The 18536-nt window shown below is 45.7% G+C and overlaps 1 protein-coding gene across 1 annotated transcript in view; it reads left to right on the top strand.

Annotated features, from left to right (window-relative positions):
* LOC128404693 (NADH dehydrogenase [ubiquinone] 1 alpha subcomplex subunit 1-like) overlaps positions 1–18536 on the top strand; it is a 118227-nt gene that overhangs the window by 44950 nt on the left and 54741 nt on the right. The window lies entirely within an intron of this gene.

The following is an 18536-nucleotide window of genomic DNA, read 5'->3' as shown; positions in this document are numbered from 1 at the left end:
TCTCCATGCCATCCTTCCTTCCAGTTTTTGGGTGCGCTGGTCTCAGAGCAGGCTGGCAGGGGAGGTGGGGAAACCCAGCTGAGGGATGGAGTTGCAAGAAGCATCGATAACTGGAGAAAGAGTGAAGCCCCCATGCTGCCAGGGGCACAGATCCTTCCTGCTCCACTGTTCTATGAGTCTATGCCCAGCATGCCCAACCGCCCCTGCCGGCAGCATGCCTGGTGGCTGTGTGGAGGGACGCCATGAGCATGCTGGCGCATGGGCCTAGGGCTCATCCCTGCAAAGAGGAATCCTGGACCCGCCACGTTTCCCTGTGGTGGATTAGAGCATGGCAGCTCTTCCTGTGCTTCAGTTTTCTTTGCATCATGCACTTGAGTCCTGGCCTTGAAATCATTATCCTCCCTTAGTTTGCCAGCACTCCCATCACCGCCATTAAATTAGGGGGTTTCCAGTATGGGGAGCATCTGCTAAGGGGAGTAAATCCAGTCTAAAATCCCACCTTAAGGGAGGCACATTGTGCTTCCCTTTCTTTGAAGGCGTGTGGTGATGTTTCACAGGGGCCACCTAGCACCACACACACACACCCACACCCACACACCCGGCTCCCATTCACTCAAAGGGAAAGATGCAGCATTCACAAAAAGCATTTAATCTGCTTAAAACAGCTTTCTGGGGCAGAAGTGCTGAAGTGCTGCGCCAAACAGCCGCGCCAAAGCCCATTTCCTTCGCGAATGTGCACAAGCGAGAGAGCAAGAGGGGGGGGCGGGGGCGGGACGGGATTTCCAGTGATTCCACCTGCAAGATCCCAATAGCGAGGAGGGTCCTCCCTTCTCTCTCTGAAATGAAACTGGGTCGGAAATGGGAGGGGGCCCAATGGAATAAAGGCGTGGCTCACCCCCCCATATGAATGGCGACGCCCCTCTTTTATGTGGGCTCCAAGGGCCCCCTGGCCTTGCCTCCCGCGCCTCAGCCCGCCTCCTGAGGCGGAGAGTTCCGCAGGCCGCCCCGGCGGGGCGCGAGGCATTCCGCCTCCTCTCGGGGCCCCGAACCTTCCCTGGCCGGCGAGGGCGGTTCCCTTTGGCTTTGGTTCCTCTGGGCCATGGCGGGGCCCCGGGGCGGGAGGCCGCTGGCGGTGCTGCTTCTGGCGGCGCTGCTCCGGGCGAGAGGCCCCCTCGGCTGCTCCGCCGCCCCGTCGGGTAAGCGGCTCCTCAGAGCCAACGGCGGCGGCAGCCACGCGGCCCGCTCTCGAGTCAGGCCGGGCGGGGACGGGGAGCCGGGCTCGGCCCCTCTGCCCTTCCCGCGCCTCCTCCGGGCGGCCTCCCTTGGCGAGAGACGGGAGCAAAGGCCCGTCGGGGGGGAACCCAAGTCGCCCTTGGCTCCGGCAAAGGTTCCTCGCGGGGTGGGGAAAGGGAAGCGCCGTCCAGATCAGACAGAGGCAGCCAGAGGGGATGGTTCCCTCGCGGGAGGCTGCCTGCTCTGGACGGGCTTCCTCTGAGGAGCAGCTTCCCGGCCGGGGCCTCCTGGATCCTCGTCCTGGGGGCCCAACGGCGCCCCGATCCGGACAGGGGGCACCGAACTACTCTTGTCTATGCTCTGCTTCAAAAAAGGCAAAGGGCCCCTGACTGTTGAGTCCAGTTGCGGATGACTCTGGGGTTGCGCCCTCATCTCGCTCTATAGGCTGAGGGAGCCGGCGTTCCTCCGCAGACAGTTTTTCTGGGTCATGTGGCCAGCAGGACTAAGCCGCTTCTGGCAAACCAGAGCAGCGCACGGAAACACCGTTTACCTTCCCGCCGGAGTGGTACCTATTGATCTACGTGCACTTTTTGGCATGCTCTCAAACTGCTCAGTTGGCAGGAGTTGGAACTGAGCAATGGGAGCTCACCCTGTCCCGTTGCGGGGATTCGAACCGCCAATCTTCTGACTGGCAAGCTTGAGACATAGCTGTCAACTTTCAGATTTGAAAATAAGGGATCAGCAGCCTCGAAAATAAGGGATCAGCAGCCTCCCCTGTCCCAGGGACAGTCTACGGGATATCCAACAATCCGGGATAGCAGTGGGAAACAGCACTGGAATAAGGGAATTCCCCGCAAAAAAAAGGGAAGGTTGACAGCTGTGGCTTGAGAGGGTCAGTGGTTTAGACCACAGTGCCACCCGCGTCCCTACTTTATGCTCTGGTTGGATTACTGCAATGCCTTCTACGAAGGGCTGCCTCTGAAGACAGTTGGGAAACTTCAGCTAGTGCAGAATTCAGCGGCCAGGTGGCTCACCGGAGCAAGACGGGTTGAGCATCTTACACCGGTCCTGGTCCGACTGCACTGGGCCAGGTTGCTCCCCGGATCAGTTTGAGCATCTTACACCAGTCCTGGTCCGACTGCACTGGCTACCAATTAGTTTCTGGGCCCAGCGCAGTCCGCAATCCCTCAAGGACCGCTTCTTTCCGTATGAACCTAGCCAGACCCTGAGAGCATCTTCGAAGGCCCTTCTTTGGGTGCCTCCTCCTCGCGAGGTCTAGAGAGTGGCAACACGAGAACAGGCCTTCTCTTATCTGGATTGAGCTTCAGTCTGTTGGCTCTCATCCAGTCCATTACGGAGGCAAGGCACTGGTCCAGCACTTCCTCTGCCTCGCCTGCAGATGTCAAGGAGAAATAGAGCAGAGTCTCATCCGTTTACTTCCTCTCTGCAGGAGAGCTACGGTCACCTCTTTTAATCTGCCGTGTTGACAATAACAGCATCCAGGTGTTCTGCATGCCAGGCTTCCAGCATCCACCTGTGACCTACCACTGGGAATTAAAAAATACATTTCTTTCTGACCAGCCTGTGGTCAGCATTAAGGGAAGCCTAAACCCTTCTGAGCAAATCACATGTACCATAACCACCGCCAATTCAAATGCCAGCACATCCATCAGTGTGCAAAAGTGTTACCTGTCAGGTAAGTGTTTATCCCGTTGGCCTTTATCATTGTTTCCCACCATTTTCCTTCAGGGTGCATAAGGTGGCACAGCAGGCTGGGTCAAGCTGGTATAAGAGGCCCAGGCTAGATATACAATGTAGGGCCCATCTCATTCATCTTTACCAAAGGGCCCCCCTTTGCCACTGCCATGGGGACCTGGAGTTGGCCACCCTCAAAACCATAGGCCCCTGCCAGTTGGCCCCCCTGGCTGCCTCCAGGCTCTGGCCTGGTGCTGCCCATGATTCTGGCCCTCCACATGTAATTCCCACAACAAACCTGCGAGGTAGATTGGGCTGAGAGGCCATGACTGGTCCAAGGTCAGGGCTGGGTGGGGATTTGAATCTGGGTCTCCCAGGTCCTAGTCTGACACTGCTGCACAACACTGGCTCTTTAAGGAACTTTTAAACTTCCCTTCATTAGTGAATACAGGTTGCTATTCAGCAAGATATGTAAAGATACATTTCATATATATACACACACACACACACACACACACACACACACATATATACACACACACACACACACACACACATATGCATACACACACACACACACACACACACACACACATATACACACACACACACACACACACACACATATGCATACACACACACACACACACACACACACACATATACACACACATACATATACACACATACACACACACACACAACAACAACAACACCACCACCGCCGCAGGGAAGCACCATCAGTTACCTGCTTCAGACGTCTCTTCGCCTAGGTTTTCCCTGCTCATTAAGATGGGCCCTGTCTTTTTGTATTTTACAATACTTTATTGCATGTTTACTGCAGTTTTCAATAGTTTATTGTATATTTGTAATGTCTTTTTCACATACTGCTTCAGGTTGTGTGTGTGTGTGTATAGGAATGGCCTTAAATAACAATATAAAATCAAACACTAACAAATATCCAACAATAGTCTGCGCTGGTGGGTCAGAACCCCCAGACTGCAGCCTAACCCACGATGGGTTACACCAGTAGGGCAACATTTATTTTTATTTTTAAGTAAGAAAGTTGAGGGGAAAGTCCATAAATGTCATGGTTTCTCCCTCAAATTCCTGGGAATTATAGTTTGGTATCTGCATTAATAATTCTGTTAGAGACCCATCCCTCAACCATCAACCTTCCCAGGGGTTCGTTGGGAAGAAGATATATCCAAAGAAAGAGGGAAAAGGAGCAAAACAGAGTGTGCATGAGACAGATTGAGAAAGAAGTACAAATGCAGTAAAAAAAATTAAAACTAGGTTGCCTTTTGCATGTAGGGATTAAAGGTGGGTTCTTGGTCTTCTACCTTTATACCAATGTTCGGCAAGAAAATTCAGCTGAACATTTTTGCATTGAAGGTGTTGAGTGTTTGGGTTTGTTCTCCTCTGCATCCAAAAACATTGACCTGATCCATGAAATCAATCCAAAAGTATTGATTTGAGATGGCTCTTTTTTAACCTGTTGTTTTCAAATTTTTTTTCTAAGGAGTTACTGCTAACGGAAGAAATAGACGCATCACTCGAGTGCTGTTCATAATCTGTGTCATCATCATGGTGGTAGTAAGCTGGTTCCTCCTGTATAGAAAATGTACGTCTGTTCTTTATGGACTAACTTCTACATGCTATATAACATGCCTTTTAAAAAGTTCTGTTTGAAGCCCATGGAACGAAACACCTACAAAATATATACGGGGCAATATATTTATTAGCATGGCCAGTGTGAAGCATCCTGGCAGAGAGCTTTTGATTTGCACGTAATTTCCCTTCTTTGGTGTATATAGGAACGTAAGAGGAGCCCTGCAGGATCAGGCCAATGGCCCATCTAGTCCAGCATCCTGTTCTCACAGTGGCCAACTAGATACCCCGTCTTACATGGGGGTTACTTTCCAGGGATAGTGCTTAAAGCCCAAATCACATATAGTCAAAACAACCCCTTGGAATGCCCCTGCGGGAGCAATCTGACCTTCTGGAGCCAGCGCACTGAACTGGCCTCACCCAACACCTCAAGCAAGACCAAGAACTTAAAAGCTCTTTCTCCGTTGGGAAGACCCTGCACACAAAAAAACACTTTTAAGCTGTCCGGCTTCCATGCATTTAATTTGTGTGAGTTCAGCCTGCTGGCCATCAACAGCAGAAAGTTGAAATTGCATAGGTTAAACACACGCAAGTTGCAAGTTGAATGTACTCTTTATAGTCCTTTTTATCAGCAGTCATTTTATCCCCTGCTTCGTTTTTATTTTCTATTGCCTTGATTTTAAAAGGTGACAGATTCTACTTCCCCTGGCAAGGCAAAATAGTTTGTAGTTGCCTGTTAATATACCATGGTACCTTGGTTCTCAAATTGAATCTGTTCTGGAAGTCCGTTCCAAAGCCAAAGGGACGCGGGTGGCGCTGTGGGTTAAACCAGAGAGCCTAGGCCTTGCCAATCAGAAGGTCGCAGTTTGAATCCCTGCGACAAGGTGAGCTCCCATTGCTCGGTCCCTGCTCCTGCCAACCTAGCAGTTCGAAAGCACACCAAAGTGCAAGTAGATAAATAGGTACCGCTCCGGCGGGAAGGTAAACGGCGTTTCAGTGCACTGCTCTGGTTCGCCAGAAGCGGCTTAGTCCTGCTGGCCACATGACCCGGAAGCTGTACGCCGGCTCCCTCGGCCAGTAAAGCGAGATGAGCACCACAACCCCAGAGTCGGCCACGACTGGACCTAATGGTCAGGGGTCCCTTTACCTTTACCTTGGTTCTCAAACTTAATCTGTTCCAGAAGTCTGTTCCAAAACCAAAGCATTCCAAAACCAAGGCGCGCTTTCCCATAGAAAGTAATGCAAAATGGATTAATCCGTTATAGTCTTTTAAAAACAACCCCTCAAACAGCAATTTAACATGAATTTTACTATCTAACGAGACCATTGATCCATAAAACGAAAGCAATAAACAATGTACTGCAGTCACACAATCAATCATTCAGTAGCTGAACTGGGTTCCACACACTCACAAAAACCAAAAGAGCCACAAAAACAAAAAGGCAAAATAAATAGCAAAACCAGACAGACTTCAGTGTAACACTCAAAACGGAAGTGTGGCACTCAAATCGGAAGCGTAATACTCAAAATGGAGCATGTTCGACTAACGGAAAAAGTTCGCAAACCGGAACACGTACTTCCGGGTTTGCAGTGTTTGGGTTCCAAGTTGTTTGAGTACCAAGGCGTTTGAGAACTTTGAGAACCAAGGTACCACTGTATCCATTTAGTCATTGCCTTCCACAGCATGAAGACTCAGGATGGGTGACAATTAAAAGAGAATATAATATTCTATCTATCTATTCTATCAGCATGCAGCACTTCTGAGCTTGGCCGCTTTGAGCCTGGTTTTTGTTTGTAAAACTTTGGTTGTGTCTCCATGATCCTGCAGATGTTGATGTCAACTCCCATCAGCCCCAGTCAACATGGAGAGTAGTCAGGGGCTGGATCTATACTCGCCTTTTAAATATTATTAAACATCAGTCCCATTTGGTTTCACTTCGTTTCCTTTCCACAACTTCTATCCGGTTTATAATAACTAGTTGCTCTGCAGTGCCCCCTCGTGTCACATTTTAATAACGCATGATTAATGTTCTAAGCTAAATTTAATATGACCCTTACATTTTGAAACATTTTCTTAACCCTTTCCTAACATTATAAACCATGAATGTAGATGCGCCCAGGGAATAAAGGGAGTTGAAATCCAACATTATCTGGAGTGCCACAGTTTCTTCACCTCTGTTTTAAAGCAGGAGACTGAAATGTTCACAGAAGGTTAAAAATAAAATGCTTGAAACTAGGCTTTATTTCACCCATGTCAAAGTCCCAGTTTGGCACAGACACACCCCACACATTTGTGTACAGACAGACACATCTCAAAAGGAAGAACAAAGAAACAGTGTGGTCACTCAGAGGAGAAGATGGTGAAATGCAAACAGGGGACACAGAAAAGGCTGAACTCCTCAATGCCTTCTTTGCCTCAGTCTTCTCCGATAAAGAAAACAATGCCCGACCTGAAGAATTTGGAGCAAAGGTTTCAGCAGAGGAAACACAGCCCAGAATAACTAAGGAGATAGTACAAGAATACTTGGCTAGTTTAGATGTATTCAAGTCTCCAGGGCCAGATGAACTGCATCCAAGAGTATTAAAAGAACTGGCAGATGTGATCTCAGAACCACTGGCAGTCATCTTTGAGAATTCCTGGAAAACAGGCGAAGTCCCGGCAGACTGGAGGAGGGCAAATGTTGTCCCTATTTTCAAAAAGGGGAAAAGAGAGGACCCAAATAATTACCGCCCAGTCAGTCTGACATCAATACCAGGGAAGATTCTGGAGCAGATCATTAAGCAAACAGTCTGTGAGCACCTAGAAAGGAATGCTGTGATCACCAATTTCTGAAAAATAAGTCATGTCAGACTAACCTGATCTCGTTTTTTGACAGAATTACAAGCCTGGTAGATGATGAGAACGCAGTGGATGTAGCCTACCTTGATTTCAGCAAGGCATTTGACAAGGTGCCCCATGATATTCTTGTAAAGAAGCTGGTAAAATGCGGTCTTGACTATGCTACCACTCAGTGGATTTGTAACTGGCTGACTGACCGAACCCAAAGGGTGCTCTTCATCCTGGAGAAGAGTGACTAGTGGGGTGCCACAGGGTTCTGTCTTGGGCCCGGTCTTATTCAACATCTTTATCAACGACTTGGATGATGGACTCAAGGGCATCCTGATCAAATTTGCAGATGACACCAAACTGGGAGGGGTGGCTAACACCCCAGAGGACAGGATCACACTTCAAAACGACCTTGACAGATTAGAGAACTGGGCCAAAACAAACAAGATGAATTTTAACAGGGAGAAATGTAAAGTATTGCACTTGGGCAAAAAAAATGAGAGGCACAAATACAAGATGGGTGACACCTGGCTTGAGAGCAGTACATGTGAAAAGGATCTAGGAGTCTTGGTGGACCACAAACTTGACATGAGCCAACAGTGTGACGCGGCAGCTAAAAAAGCCAATGCAATTCTGGGCTGCATCAATAGGAGTATAGCATCTAGATCAAGGGAAGTAATAGTGCCACTGTATTCTGCTCTGGTCAGACCTCACCTGGAGTACTGTGTCCAGTTCTGGGCACCACAGTTCAAGAAGGACACTGACAAACTGGAACGTGTCCAGAGGAGGGCAACCAAAATGGTCAAAGGCCTGGAAACGATGCCTTATGAGGAACGGCTAAGGGAGCTGGGCATGTTTAGCCTGGAGAAGAGGAGGTTAAGGGGTGATATGATAGCCATGTTCAAATATATAAAAGGATGTCACATAGAGGAGGGAGAAAGGTTGTTTTCTGCTGCTCCAGAGAAGCGGACACGGAGCAATGGATCCAAACTACAAGAAAGTAGATTCCACCTAAACATTAGGAAGAACTTCCTGACAGTAAGAGCTGTTTGACAGTGGAATTTGCTGCCAAGGAGTGTGGTGGAGTCTCCTTCTTTGGAGGTCTTTAAGCAGAGGCTTGACAACCATATGTCAGGAGTGCTCTGATGGTGTTTCCTGCTTGGCAGGGGGTTGGACTCGATGGCCCTTGTGGTCTCTTCCAACTCTAGGATTCTATGATTCTATGAACACATTTGTTTGCAAAGGGCATAAAAAGCTGGTTTGAACAGGGACATAGTAGTTCATATGAACAGGGCAAAACAGCCTTAAAACGTGTCCAAAGCTATTTCAGTTTTTGCAACTGAGACATACAGCACAATAACTGCAGATAAAATATGGCCCAAGGGGCCAAAACGACATGGACCACAACCTTGCCAGCTGCACCGGAGAGCCCAAAACCCCATTAGCGTTTTTATTTGAAAAGGTCTTATGCCATGAGCTTGTTGAGGAAAGGCGGACTATAGATCTATAGTCTATAGGACTATGCAGTCAATCTTGGTTGTCGAACGTAATCCGTTCCAGAAGACCATTTGACTTCTGAAATGTTTGACAACCGAAAACTGAAAGCGGAAACCTCATTACAATAGGGAAACTCAAAACGGAAGCTGCATAGGATGTTCGGTTTCCAAAAATCGTTCGAAAACCGGAGCAGTTGCTTCTGGGTTTTTGGCGTTTGGGAGCCAAAACATTCCAAAGCGGAGGTGTTCGGGAACTGAGGTTTGAGTGTATGCAATTATATAAATGCCCTACTGCCTTTTAAAATAATTATTACAGCAAAGCCTAAAAGAGGATTCAGTCTTCAACACTACTTTAATTACAAATGATTTTAATATGTGTTTTAGTAACCCGTCTTTCTTCCAACATCCTTACTATCATCTTACGCACCTCTTTATGAGCCTTTTGTTCTTGCTGTGGGGTATTTTTAATGCTCCATACAGACCTCTCCTGAGAACGTTGGCAAGCTGGAAGATGTGTGGAACCACAGGGAGGATTCAGCTGTTGTGGTTGGGGTTCTGCTTTAAAAATTGCACTTTGAGCCACTTCTTCGTGTGTTAGCGGCCCAGAAAAAAGGCAGTTGCACATGCCTAAATGTGCAGTTGTACACCTCTCTTTCTGGAACCACCCCTTCCCAAATGTCCCCCCCAGCAGAAAATATATGTCAGGCAGTGGTGGTGGGGGGTGATTTTGAGTGGGGAAAATGCCCTGAAAGGGAAAGGATCCTCTGCTGCTGCTCCAATCAAATTTGCAGTCTCTTGAGATTGCTCTTCATTAATCTGTTCTGTAACACCAGCCTGGCCTTAAGCATAGTTTCATAAAAATGTATTCTTGTTGCTCTCTGTTTCAGCAGCTCTTGCAGCGGAAAGATGAAAACAACCCTCATTGGAGCAAAGGGGGAGAACCGGTGTGTAGAAGAAGGAATTTGACAGCACAGCTGATTTCTTTAGCTCCTGTTCTCTGCTTTTGACTCACATCTGGAATAATCATTTCATGAATCCATTGTATGGATTTTGTTTATTATATATTATTGATCCAGCGGGATCCACTTTCACCTCTTCCAAGGTGTTCATTCTTTTGCACTGAAATTTCAAAGATGAGAAGACATTTTGCCAAGTGGCTGCTCATATTTGATGCCGTGAGCTGGGTTTTTATTTTATTCTATTGCCAATATTTACTTTAACGAAGTTGCAAGAAATTGGTAAGCAGGAATAGAACAAGTTAGCGCTATTGAGATTCTTACAATTACAATTGGCTGTTGTTTAAGGAGAATTAGACGTGTGCCGGTGCATGCTCCTGATTTTCCTTAATTTCCATAAATACGTACAAAATATGCAGAATTGCCTTCTTAATGGCGTATATTTTTTCCTCTCCTGCATGACTTGGTTGCATCCCTCTCCAGTGTCTTAGGTGACAAGATTTCTTCAAGATTTGTCAAAGCACATTGGAATAGAACTGTTTGCACCCAAAAGCACTGAGAGAGTCTTGCAGCACCTTAAAGGGCATTTATTGTGGCATAGCCTTTGGGGGACTGTAGACCACTTCGTCAGATGTGCAGAATGTTATTTAGAGATAGAGATATATATGTTAGGGGTAATGTGCACATTTCCCAGCCGATACCCATAATATCCAGCAGGTTTTGGGGAATAGCTCAGGTGACCTTCATACATTCTGCTTGCTTGGTTGTTTTTTAATCTCTTAATTCAGAAGTGCAGGCTGCCGTCCCTCAGGCTGCTTTTGACTGCCTAATTCTGCATCGATCACAGCCACTGAGCACTGGCAGAAAGGCTGGAGCTCCAGATAAAGATTTGTTTTCTTGGTGCAGGTGCAGATATTTTTATTTATTTACATTTTTAAATTTATATGCTTTATTTAATGACTTACAGGCATTACCGTGTGCCATTCAAACTCTAAAATATAATGCAAGTATTAGTAAAAATATCATTGTATTATTAGATATTCCTACAATATCTTTAACACCAGACCTTTCACTTCACAGTTGCATTTCATTGGTTGTATGTCATCATCTTTTGAAAAACTTATGTTAAATATCATTCTGTTTTTCTTAAATATCGGAATTCTCTCTGAGATCTCAATTCCAAATAAGACCTTTTGCTTATGAAAATGTATAAATTTGTTTCCTTTATAGCAGCAAGCAGTCTTCTGGCATTTACGCTGTTATACCTAAGTTTTTAAAAATTATTATTAAAAAACCATATATAAGATTGTTGGATTCTATTGATTCATTTCCTCCCTAATCTTTTTATATGGGTGTATCATCCCAAGATAATGTTATAACTTTCAGCTGTTCTCTTTCTTAATTCTTGCTCTCTTAGAAGCTAACTCTGTTCAAAGATTTGCTGTAATTAATATATACAATATTTGCATTTGATATATTCTGATTTTCAAATAGCATTTCCTCAACAATCGTTATTGCCGTTTGCCAGTACGGTTTAGCCTTCCTACACTTGTATCGCATGTGAAAAAAAATCTACTTTAGGGGACAATTTTCACCAGGATCGTGGAAGGTTTAAAAGTCTTTTCCCTACGATCACCTCCCTGCTGCTCAGCTGAGTGGGGAAAAGGAGTACAGAGGGGGGGGGGGTATTCTTTTGCCACATGAGATTAGGCAGTGAGTCAGAAGTGGCCAGGATGTCATAGACCTCCCAGTTCTGAACTAGAAATTGAAAAGAAGGGCATGTTTTCAATGCATACCAGCCAGATAACAACAACAACAACAACAACAACAACAATAGTAATAATAATAATAATAAATTTTGTTTATATCCCGCCCTCCCCAGCTGAAGCCGGGCTCAGGGCGGCTAACAACAATAAAATAGTGCAACATTCTAAAAACATTATAAAAATTAATTAATTATGTGCTGAATGCCCTGTGCAAGAGCTGAGATAGGCACATTTCCCAAAGCCTGTTGGTGATGAGGCATACTGTCTGAAGAGTGTCCAGAATGCCGAGATACGTACTCAACAACCCTCCCAAACTTCCTGGGGATTATTATCCATGGATGCTTTAGTCGAGGTTCCTTCCTTGCAGGGGGTTGGGCTAGATGACCCTCAGGGTCTCTTCCAACTTTACATTCATGATTCTATCTATGTATCCAGGAAATGTGCAGAATTTCTTATGTAAGCCTCCTGGTCAAAGAGATAAAATGTTTATGTTTCTTAGATATACCAGTTCTTAACGTTTTAAACTAAAGCTGGAGTGCTGGTGTGGCTTAGATCTATTCAAAACATCTCTTTCTCTGGGTGGTTTAGAATAAGGCCTTTCTCTCTGCACCTGACTCCTGAGAGGTGTTTAAGTTTTGAAAAGCTGATTTAATTTGTATTTATACTTCTTGTCACCTGCTCAGGAGATGAAGGGCAAGATATAAGTCTGAAAAATAAAATGCCTTATATTTTTAAGGTATGTAACAACACAATGTATGTAAATGCTTTGAACACTCAAAGGTGCAACTAAAATGTACAGTGGTACCGCTAGATGCGAACGGGATCCGTTCCGGAGCCCCGTTCGCATCTAGAAGCAAACGTAACTAGTGATGGCACGTCTGCGCACGCATGCGTCGCTTTTTGCCACTTCTGCACATGCATGTGACGTCATTTTGAGCGTCTGCGCATGCGCAAGCGGCAAAACCCAGAAGTAACGCGCTCCATTACTTCCGGGTTGCCGCGGAGCGCAACTCAAACGCGCTCATCCCGAAGCACATTCAACCCGAGGTATGACTGTACAGTAATACCTTGGTTCTCAAACTTAATCCGTTCCGGGAGTCCGTTTGACTCCTGAAACCTTGGTTCGAAAACCAAGGCGCAGCTTCTGAATGGCTGCAGGAGCTTCTTGCACTCCAGCAGAAGCCGCATCAGACATTTAGCTTCCAAAAAACTTTCACAAACTGGAACACTTACTTCTAGGTTTGTGGCGTTCGGGAGCTAATTTGTTTGGCATCTAAGCCGTTCGAGAACCAAGGTATTACTGTACTAAGTTTGGGGTGTGTGTGTTTGTTTTCATCTTCTTAAATTTTAATCAAAAGCTGTTTTGTACCAAACGCTAAAATAAACTCCTACAGTCATTTTTGAAGTAGTTCTCTTACTCACACTTGTTCTTGTGGCAACAACGCTTCATTCTGGGAAATGAAACCAAAGAGCCACACTCCGAAACCCCAGGACTGCTGGCGGGGCAAGAGATCACACTAAGAATGTGCCGGGCCAACAAGAGGGTTAAACTGCTCTTGAGTCTTAAAGCTTGACAAGAGGGAGCATGTGCTCTTCATTTAAGGAAAAAAAAATTAAGAACGGAATATGTGCAAGAGGGACCCAAAACAAATGTTGCAGCATATCTGCAGCCCCTAACGCGAACGCTCCTGTGGCGGAAATGAAGTTTTTCTTTAAAGAAAGGAAAAAGAACATGCATGACATGGCGGGATTTTTAATCTCACAGCACAAGATGCCACCCCCCCAATGCTCCACGAGACAAGAAGCTATTCTATTAAGGGCTCAAGAAGTCATTTCCTCCCCCTGTTCCGTCTCCTCTTTTAAAAGCAAAACTTTCAGTGCTCCATGACTTGGGCATCGTAATTACAGGCTTAAAACTCAGCTTGGTTATTCCCAGGACTTTTTTTTTTCCAGCCGGAATTTGCCGGAACTTGTTTCCAGCACCTCTTTTTCTAGAAAAAATAGCTCTGCTTGTTCCTTTTCTCAGTTCAGAGTGAAGCTGTTGGGGGGGGTGTGCATCAAAATACAGCATTTCATAAAACAGCAAAATAAAAATGAACAGTTAAGCGATTCACGCCCAGGCTCTGTTTCCAGTGGCCAAATCCCAGCTACATGTTCGGGAAATTCTGGATGTATGGCAGCCCTATCCTAGGACCTGGCAAGAGAAATGCAGGATAGATGTCGTCTGATGTCTCTACACTGCTTCCCAGTGCTGTGGAGACCAGGAGCTTGCAGGCTGCTGCTTATTAAAAAGTGTAGGAACTCTGAGCCAACCCTTAGTGGGGGAAGAAAACTACCGTTATCTCGTTTTGTTTTGCGTTTACATGGCAGGCAGGAGCCAGAAAGACGCCTGCAGAGGTTGAGCAAAATCCTCACTTGGTTATACCAGATGTGAAATCTTGATTTTGAATGATGTCTATACTTATTTAACAGCTCACTAGGAGTCCATCTAGTATATAGCATGATACAAGGAGCGGCACAACAGACCCGAAACTTTAAACCCAACAAGGCCCACCTTGGTCAACTGGTGTCACTGTTTCCTCGTTGCTTGGAAACTGATGCTGTTTCCCCATTACAGTACTAAGGACACAGTAGAATAGTGACACTAGGCTATGATCTGTCTAATGTAACTGGACAAATATTTGTCAGCCTGACACGAAAACAAGTGTCCTTTGGCACTATTATAGTAATTATTCTATATTTATTTATACCACTGCCTTTTTCCCTGACGGGGACTCAAAGCAGCTTACAGGTAAAAATAAAACGCTGGTTTCATAATTTGTTGGAAGTCGCCCAGAGTGGCTGGGGCAACCCGGTCAGATGGGCAAAATATAAATAACAACAGGATAAAAATAATTGTTTAAAAGCATTAAGAGAATTAAAACTGCATCTACGATATATTAAAAACAAATTATTATTGATAATAATATTGTACAATCACACCGAAAACAGCACAGCGCTAGCCCTTTTATTATGTCCTCTCAAGGCAAATCTAAAAAAAAGTAGTATAAACACCGACAACTGGGAAACACTGGCCTGCAAGAACAGCCATTACCAAAGGTTTTGAAGACACTCGAACTCAGGACAGAAGGGAGAAACGCGCTAAGAGGAAGGCATGCTTGGCAAACCCTCAGCGTGATCAACTCCTGCCCAGAAACCTACGTCTCCACTGCGGAAGGACGTGTGGATCCAGAATTGGCCTCCACAATCACAGACTCACTTTTAAAACCATGTTTATGGAAGACGTTCTTACTCTGTTAAGTGGGATCGCCAAAGAAGAAAAATTAAAAGTAATCAGTTCCCCAAAGCCTTTTGGAACAAGAAGGTCTGCCTGCCCAGCCAGGAGGAAGCTAGTCTAGCTTCTCTGGGGAATAAGTTCTGAAGTCTGGGAGCAGCCACCGGTGGAAGGCCCCACGCCCCACTTTTTAGACAACGCTCAACTGCCCTCAACCTTCTGTAGGTCCAGAACTCATGGAAGGAAAGGTCTCCAAGGGAACAGGCATGGCACATAGCATTCACCAGGTGGCTCCCTCTGCAAAGAATTGCAGCACTGGCACCATTCTCAGATCAGAGTCATTGTGAGCACACACCATAGAACTCTGCCAGCTTCAATGGGGCTGAGAAACCTGAAGAACTTTGAAACCGCTGCATGGAATTTCACCAAGCTGAGGGTACCTTGCCTTCTTTGCCAAGCCTGAATGAAGTACATCAATAATTTCCACCAAAATTGGAAAGAAATATGCAAATTAACAAAAGGGAGTAGAAGGGCATATGGGTGGCAGTTTTTATTGTGCTGCAGGCATATTTATAGACCTTATCAGGTAGCTCATGTATGCCAAGTTATTAAATCAACAGGTGTCCTTTTTAGAAGCAATGGAGATCTGGCACTTATCACGAGAGAAGCCTTCTTGCTGTTTGCCTTAAATAATTTTATTTTTTCCTTAATAAATAAACTTTTGTTTATTCTATCTACTCAGCTGCTCTCAATGTTCTCTATATCATAAAAACCCACACAGGTAGTTTTCAAAAACCCTACATTTCTCTTTGTTATGAATATATTTCTATTTACATAGGTATTCCCTTGAGAATGTAGAAATCACAATGTGCTTTTGGTGGTTCTGTTTAACTTTGGAGCTGATGAGGTTCTATTAGAAGGAGAAACTGGAAACTCAGGACAAAATAATGTCATCTTGACCTGGTTATTTCAGGACTTGGGCCAACCCGAATTGTGAGTTTTGTAGCATTTGGTGCTTGCATAAGACAATTTCTCCCCCTTTCTCACTGTCACACAGTGCTAAAGGACTTGGCTTTGGGGCTGAATATTCACACTTTATTACTACATAGCTGGAGAGCTTCTTAATCTCGTGGCATGCATCCCCCTGAACCCACCTGCAGGATACTTGCCCCCAAGCTGTTGGGGGATCAAGCACACTAATTCCCTTTCTATCTCCCTCTATCTTTCATCGGCAAACTGACATTGTTGGCATTCCAGGGCTCTACTGCCCTCGGCCATCCATCCCCTCAATTGCAACACTCACAAGTGCCTTATTTGAGAATCTGCTTAAAAGCCTCTTGGCTAAACGTGGGGTGTACGCAGATCTGAAAGGGCCACAAACCAACCAAAAGGTATGCTGAAGCGTTTGCTAAAACAGTAAAAGCACCTACAGCTTATCAAGTAGTGGGTGGACAAAGCAGACGGCACAGAGATTTCTCCAAGTGGTTCTTTATAGTAAGCTGGAACTGAACTGAACTGAACAGCTCAGCCCAGGGTTTCCCACCTAAAGTAACTGAGGTGGACCTGAGTGAAAACTATATACAGTGGCACCTCGGGTTAAGAACTTACGATAATTCATTCTGGAGGTCCATTCTTAACCTGAAACTGTTCTTAACCTGAAGCACCACTTTAGCTAATGGGGCCTCCTGCTGCCGCCGCTGCACAATTTCTGTTCTCATCCTGAAGCAAAGTTCTTAAGCCGAGGTACAATTTCTGGGTTAGCGGAGTCTGTAACCTGAAGCGTCTGTAACCTGAGGTACCACTGTACCCAATACCCCTGTTGGGCAGGGTGAGCACTTCAAGACATAGCACAGCTGTTGTTACTAACTCAGAGAAGGTTTGGGAGCCTTCAAGCTTCGAAGAGGTCCACAGTTTAACCTCGGAGGATGCTGAGCCATGGCTCAATGCCACGACGGCTGAACTTGATTCCTTAGAGAAGAACAAGACATGGGAACCAGTTCCAGGCCTGCCAAGGCCACAAAAGCTTTACCAAGTTCAGTTATTGCAAAAGTTTTCCAGTGTTCGTTTTATGCATTTTTAAAAATAACCGTGGTATTTAACAATAATATCTTATGTCCTTTAGAGGAGAAATTGTGAATTTTAGAATTTTAAATACCCGTCATCATCATTATTTTATTTATAACACTTTTCCACTTTCTTCTACTTGTGAGGGTGGGAGATGGGGAGGAGCCTCACAAGTGGAGGAGCCGAGGGCCACTCTTCATCGAAATCTGGCCCTCCCCACCCCAATACCTGGCAACTGTATGTTGGAGAGTCTAACACACCTGGAATCGCCATGAGCCAAGAATTGCCAAAAAGGGCTTCCTGCTCATGGGGAGCAAGTCTAAGCAGCTTGTAAGCTAAGGGCAGATCTCTTTTGGTTTGCTGGTGCTGTTTGATGAAGGCTAGTTAGGTCTGAAATAAGTTATGAGCTCAGACAGTTGAGCATTGGACTCAGGATTTTGTGGGTTCAAGGCCCGCGTTGCGGGGGAAAGATCACCCAAGGGAGTTCATGGCTGAGCGGGGATTTCGGGGGTATGTACTGGAATCTGGATTTTCATCATGTATGGGATGTGGGTCAAAGAGAAGAGAAAAGAAGAGAAAAGTATATTAGCAGATGGTGAGGTGAATAATGTAGGTTTCAGTAGAAGTCAAATTGTAGCAGAATGGAAACAGTGCTGCTTGCAACGAATACGAGATAGGATGGAAATGGCTGCCTTCTTGCATCTCTTGTGCAGATACATGGCAAGATTGTCTTGCCGGTGCCTCTGCTCCAAGCCTAACATTGCACCAGCCCTCAAATATACCAACACAGGATGTCAGTATTCGCTGTTGATACAATGCCACAATGTTTGCAGAGTAAAGCAAACACAACGATAGGCCTCTGTTTCAAGGAACCTGCCTTCTTAAAACCAGACGGCAGGTGGAGGTAGCCACAGAAGGAGGGGTTAGAAGCACAAGACACAAATAACTACTCCAAATTGTAGGAGCATTCAAGCAAGCTGCACAATTTCCTCTGCTACACAAGCCTTAAAGGGACAGGAGCAGCCCTGTTCTCTTTTGCATTCTGCCGCTCTGCTCTTGTGGCATTCTTGCGGAGCCGGCTGAGAGCAAGGGGAATGCTTACTGCCGTCACTCTAGTGTGGTGTGTTGTAAACAGAAATTGCCCTTTTCCCTTATGGGGTATCCAAGAGCCCGTATAGAGTCCTTACACGGGTTCCCTATTGGTAGGAGAAGATAACAGAGGCCAACCAGAGAATATTGAGAAGCAAAGCAGCTCGTAAGCCTGATCTTTATCGATCTGTTGCACCGGAGAGGAGGAACCCAGAACAATGGCGCACAAGGCCTTATAAAGACTTTTGAAATTGCCACCCTGTAGATCAAGACCACCCCCAGAAACATCATACATACATCACAGAAGGGGTGTAGCTCAAGACCACCACCCCAGATACATCATACCTACATCACAGAAAAGGCGGTCTACAGCAGAAATCTGAGTGCTTTGTTTACCTCCTGTCTGGCAGGTTACCTGTTGAATGGTCACTTGATTGGATTGCCTGGGGAGCCTGGCCAGTCTTTTGTAATGATCAATACTTAGTTCCTGAGCCAGGTCACAGGCTCACACCCTATTCATATCTT

Source organism: Podarcis raffonei, chromosome 17 (genome assembly GCF_027172205.1).
Source record: "Podarcis raffonei isolate rPodRaf1 chromosome 17, rPodRaf1.pri, whole genome shotgun sequence".
In the NCBI taxonomy this organism is placed as follows: domain Eukaryota; kingdom Metazoa; phylum Chordata; class Lepidosauria; order Squamata; family Lacertidae; genus Podarcis; species Podarcis raffonei.
The sequence above is the reverse complement of the archived record's forward strand: the minus strand, read 5'-3'. Positions and strand labels throughout refer to the sequence as shown.